Below are 6,000 nucleotides of genomic sequence, written 5' to 3'. Positions count from 1 at the left end.
CGAGATTTTCTGCTTCTTGTAGGTCTTCAGATGATTTCGCCTTTTGATACACTGGAACATTCCGACACTCGTTCCTGCATTTTTTTTGACAAAACCACGTATTGACATTTATTTGTTCTTCATGATTAGAGATACCCCTTTCTGGTCCAGTTTCGGGTTGGAAAAAACCGGGTTTTATGCTTTTTCCTGGTAGCTCATTCAAAGAATAGTGTTCCCCAAACTTATTATTGATGGTTCTAACACTGGTATGATGAATTCCAAACCGTTTCGCCAATTTTCGCATAGTTATTCCCCTCTCACTTAGCCATGTGTCCAGAGCCTTAATTTTCACTTCCTTTTCAATACGCGACATTTTGAAAACGCAGAATTTCAACCGCACAAACAAGTAAACAAACGAAAGCTGACAGCCAAACGCACAGCATGCTGTGATCTGAGCGTGAAAAACCATCACAAATACATGCGTACAACACAAATGTATGTGGATAGCTTATTTTCGATACACTACTTACTAGAGTATTCGACGGGGAAACAGATTGGAAAATTGACAGATGAACACAATGATGTTACTAAAATCGCAAAAATGTTATCGCAGAGACGGGACTCGAACCCGTAGCTAACTCCTAACCGGGAAAATTGTTTTACCAATTAAACTACCCTGCATATGAAAAAACACATGAAGAGAAAGTTCAATTGTTAGACGAAACTAAACATACTTCGCTGTACTTAGCCACCACGGGACTGTAAGTGAAGGAGTTAGCTACGGGTTCGAGTCCCGTCTCTGCAGAAACATTTTCGCGGTTTTTATTACACCATTGTGTTCATAGGTCAATTTTCCAATCTGTTTTCCCCGTTAGATACTGATAATATTAAAACTAGCTCAAGACGGCTCTACGTCTTAACAGAACAAAATCAAATCGTTTTCTACTAGAGGGTTATGTTGCGGAATGTTGAATAATTTTAATTTTTGATTCAATTCTCAAATTGTTATCCGTTGAAGTATTACGAGTTTCAAGGTGAAGAGAAAATGTTTCCATACACTTAACTGAACACCATGTCCAAAAGGAGCTATGTTTTCTGAATAATATTTGGTGGTTATCTGAGCATTTTCTATTCAGTCTTTCACTTTCCGTAAGTCAAGTTGGTGACGTATTCAGTTTGGAATTTGCTTGAAAATATTTATTTCCTTTCAAATAAGATATGTCATTAAATTTGTTAACTTTTCAAACTGAAATTCCACGAAAACCACGAGAAGCAGAGATAAACTTTCACAAACTTTCTTCTCTCGCATATTGTGTTGTTGTTGGTCCAATCATTGGGAAAAAGACTTACGAGCTGCCCGGATGTCGATACATCCAAGCCGACCCCGTGGAGAGGCGGGCTACCGTAATAATGTTAAGTAAAACGATTATGTTCTTTGCTACTGGGTAGCCACACCGTTGTTGGCTCTGACTGACGACGAACTCCGTGGAAATCGCTACACCACATTATTATAGTTATAGAACCGATCCTTCACGGCTAGCTACTCGAGCAGAAGGAAGAATAGTAGAGGGATATGAGTGTAGGGGTAGAAAATAAAATTTAATGAAGGTTTAATATTTATTAATTTATTGCACATAAGTATGGAAGATAATTTATTTATTATCTTTCCTCGACTGTCTGGCTGCTGTGCAAGCTAGAATGCGAAGACAGGGAGCGCGAGAGGTTTTCTCCACCGTTGCTTAAGATGGTTCCTTTGCAGCGCGCGAACGGGGCGAAATGTAGGCTTTCCAAGAAACCTCCTCGGTGCTCCATTTACGTACGTGATTTCTTCCGGTGACGGTGCTGGGATTGCTACACATGCTAATACACGCTTCAGTGAAATTAATCAAAACTTGTCAATTGGCTTGCCAGTAACGTTTATGAAAAAATCGAACAAATGAATAATGAAATAATTCTGAGATAGAAATTGAAATGAGAGTTAATTTTTTTGAAAAGCAATTACTTATTTAACAGTGTAAGTCATCTCAAAATTCTTGAGGCACTTTGGTCTACAATGTATATTCAGCAATCCCTACTCTGTCGGGTAAAAATGCTGCTCATTGCGTAAGTATCGAATAAATCTGCGGAAGGGAATATTTTAGTTTTAATGTTCTCTTTTACAAAGGCGTAGAGTTCTGGCCGGTAAGTCTCACCCAGGACTCGGTGAAAAATTCCCGCCAGATAGTTACTCAAATATGTACCGGGTACCGGCAACTGTCGACTCAATTGGGATTTTGGCTGTCTTATATCATCCCTTCTCACTTCTGAATCTCGCTGAGGTGGATCCTAATTATTATTTATTGGTAAGTTAGCGGATAAGTGGTTCCCGGAATCATCGTGGCGTGAAATTTTCTTCATATTTTATTTAGAAGAGTAAGTTCAATTTCCAGTAGAAAAATGGATGGATTTATCAGAGTAGAGCTCATAAGTCTATTTATTATCGTAATAGTATACGAAACAAGAAGTCGTTACAAACCATCGAATGGAATTTATTTATCCATATAGCTCCAAAACAAAGAAAGTTGCCTTGAAAGTACCAGCGCTCTGCACTCTACTATGTTGGCATGCAGAGATAAACCATTTTCTTTAACCTGAAATTGGATTGAAATCTATTGGAACAGTTACCATTCTTTTCACCTTCATCGAGCTGTAACACTTGATTGTTCCGAGTTTGGCTACCTTACCAGATAGCAGTAACAACTGTATAGGAAAATGCATTTTGTTTTGTTTCACAAGGCAGCTTCAATTTTGATGGAATTAAATGAGTTTCGAATATTGATTTTTACATCAAGTTCTAGCAAAACCTTTGTTCTTATATCACTTCAGATTGCTTAAGGCGATATCAAAATCATGACTAATTCTTTGTATAGTTTGAGGACAGAAAAAATCCAATAGTAGTCAATAGACTCTCTATTTTAGTTACCAAAGAGAATGACTTAATTTAATTGTTTAGTATGGTGTTCAGTAAAAAAAATCATGCTCTTCCGTTCGATTTATACTTACTGTTCAAAAACCAGTCTCCGTTAAAAAATAATATTTTAGCGATTGAGTACTAACCATTCCTGTACTGGGTGCTGTCGAAATCAGAGGAAAATCAATATTTGATTCTATAATTCCGTGCTATTGAGGAGGTTTTCATTCAAAAATTCTGGACAAGAAAATGAAAAAGATCTAAGACGAAACGTAAAGAAAAGTAAAAACGGTTATGTGCCCTAAGCACAAACTTAGGATAACCCGTAAATGATCATTCCTGAATCGGCCATTTATTCGACTACTGGTTCTGGAATTACAAGATATGTGAAAATTTTTGAGAATATGCACACTCAGTTTTCTCGAAAATTCCTTGAACGATTTGCACAAACTAAGATGCAAATGAAAGGGCTTAAAATTCTTTAAAAAGTCCTTGTAATGTAAATCCGGATCCGACTTCCGGTTCGGTATTACAGCGCGATAAGTGAAAAAAATTCAATTTCGTTAGTATTTTCCGAAAATACCGATAATAGTGAAGAAAAGCTCCAAAAAAGGAACTTACATCAATGTTTCATGAACGGTTAAACCGATTTTCACAAATCTTGATTCAAAGTAAAGTTCTCATGGTCTCAAAAGCTGTAATTTTATTTAGATCCGTCTTCCGGCTCCGGTAAGGCATGGTGATGAATGAAAAAAAATCAAACCGTCATATAAAATGACGATACAGAACACTTCCAAAATCTTCGAAAACGGGCTAGAATCTTCTGTTGAATTTAATTCTGATTTGGACATCAATTTTTAATTCCAATTCAGAAATTATAGAATTGTTGAATGAGTGTCAAAAATCCGTCCATGTATTTGTAGGTCAAGTTGTTTGATGGTAATACAAATTTTCCAGTTCTGAAAATGGTAATACAAATCCAGTTCTGAAAAAAAAACACAAGCGATCTAAAACTCCTAAACGAATTTTTGTGCTGTCGCATAAAACATCTAAATAAATGAAACCGTGGTAAAATAAATAATAATAATAATAATTTATAAAATACATCAAATAGTAGTTTAATTTTTCGAGCTATATACGTTACGAAGTTTTTTGATGCCATTTAAGGAAGATATAGGAGTTACGAAGCGCTACTTTTTTGTAAGTTAGAGGGGTAACGAAGCGTTACATGAGTTACTTTTTTTATAATTTATAGGCGTTACGAAGCGTTACACATGTTACTTTTTTGTAAGTTCTAGGCGTTACGAAGCGTTATATGCGTTACTTTTTTTTGTAAATTTTAGACGTAACAAGGGGTACATTTTTGTGAATCTTTGGCGTTACGAACCATTACATGCGTTACTTTTTTGTGAGTCATAGGCGAGACGAAGCATCACATGAGCTACTTTTTAGTAAGTCATAGGCGTTACGGAGCGTTACGAAGTTTTACAAATTGTTACTTTTTGCCTTTCTCATATAGAAAGGTTATGCAATCACTGTGAAAACCGACTTTTGAACCGAGGCCCGGAGGGCCGAGTGTCATATACCATTCGACTCAGTTTGTCTAGTACGCAAAATGTCTGTGTGTGTATGTGCGTATGTGTGTATGTAACGTTTTTTTGCACTAACTTTTCTCGGAGATGGCTGAACCGATTTTCACAAACTTAGATTCAAATGAAAGGTCTTGTCGTCCCATACAAAATTCCTGAATATTATTTGGATCCGACTTCCGGTTCCGGAATTATGGGGTAAAATGTGCAAAAAATTGGGAAAATAAGTGCACTAACTTCTCTCAGAGATGGCTGAACCGATTTTCACAAACTTAGGTTCAAGTGAAAGGTCCTGTGGTCTCATACAAAATTCCTGAATATTATTTGGATCCAACTTCCGGCTCGGGATTTATGGAGTAAAATGTGCAAAAAAAGAAAATCTGTGTTCTAATTTTTCTCATAGATGGCGCGACCGATTTTCACAAACTTAGATTCAAATGAAAGGTCCTGTTGTCCCATGCGTAATCCCTGAATTTCATGCGAATCCGACTTCCGGATCCGGAATTATGGGGTAAAATGTGCAAAAAATTGTGAGAATAAGTGCAATATTTTATTCAGAGATCAGAATCGGTTCAGCGATTTTCACAAACTTAGATTCAAATAAATGGTCTTGAGGTCCCATAAAAAATTCCTGAATATTATGTGGATCCGATTTTCGGTTCGGGAGTTATGGGGTAAAATGTGCAAAAAAAAAGAAAATATGTTTTCTAACTTTACTCATAGATGGCGCGACCGATTTTCACAAACTCAGGTTCAAATGAAAGGTCCTGTAGTACCATGCATAATTCCTGGATTTCATGCGGATTCGACTTCCGGATCCGGAAATATAGGGTAAAGTGGTTTAAAATTGTATACCATCTCTGAAAATGGGGAAAAATCTTAAACAATTTTCTAAATCGACCTCAAATCTTTTCCAATTGATAGTTTTTATCAGTAGACGGTCAAACAAACCGATTTCGGTTATTCTTTTAAGAATCGAAGAAAATTATTGTGAAGAATACCACAGTATTATATACGATAGTATGATTGATATGAGAAAGACATCATTACGCCACTAGGTGGATTAAAACAGGTTTTTCATGTGAAATGAGTTACAAAACGTTACACGAGTTTCTTTTCTGTTAGTTACAGGCATTACGAAGCACTACATAAGTTACTTTGTTGTAAGCTATAGGCGCTACGAAGCGTTATACGCGTTACTTTTTCATGAGTTATAGACGTTACAAAGCGTTACATGAGTTATAGGCGTTACGAAGCGCTACATGCGTAATTTTTTTGTAATTTCTAGGTGTTACGGAATGTTGCGAGCATTACCTTTTTGTAAGTTATAGGTGTTACGGAGCGTTACTTTTTGTGAGTTGTAGACGTTACGAAAAGTTATATGCGTTACGTTTTGTGAGGTATGACGTTACTAAGTGTTTCATGCGTTATTTTTGGTAAGTTATAGATTTTACGGAGTGTTACGAAGCGTTACTTTTTTGT

The sequence above is a fragment of the Malaya genurostris genome, chromosome 3 (assembly GCF_030247185.1).
Source record: "Malaya genurostris strain Urasoe2022 chromosome 3, Malgen_1.1, whole genome shotgun sequence".
In the NCBI taxonomy this organism is placed as follows: domain Eukaryota; kingdom Metazoa; phylum Arthropoda; class Insecta; order Diptera; family Culicidae; genus Malaya; species Malaya genurostris.
Note: the sequence above shows the minus strand (reverse complement) of the source record.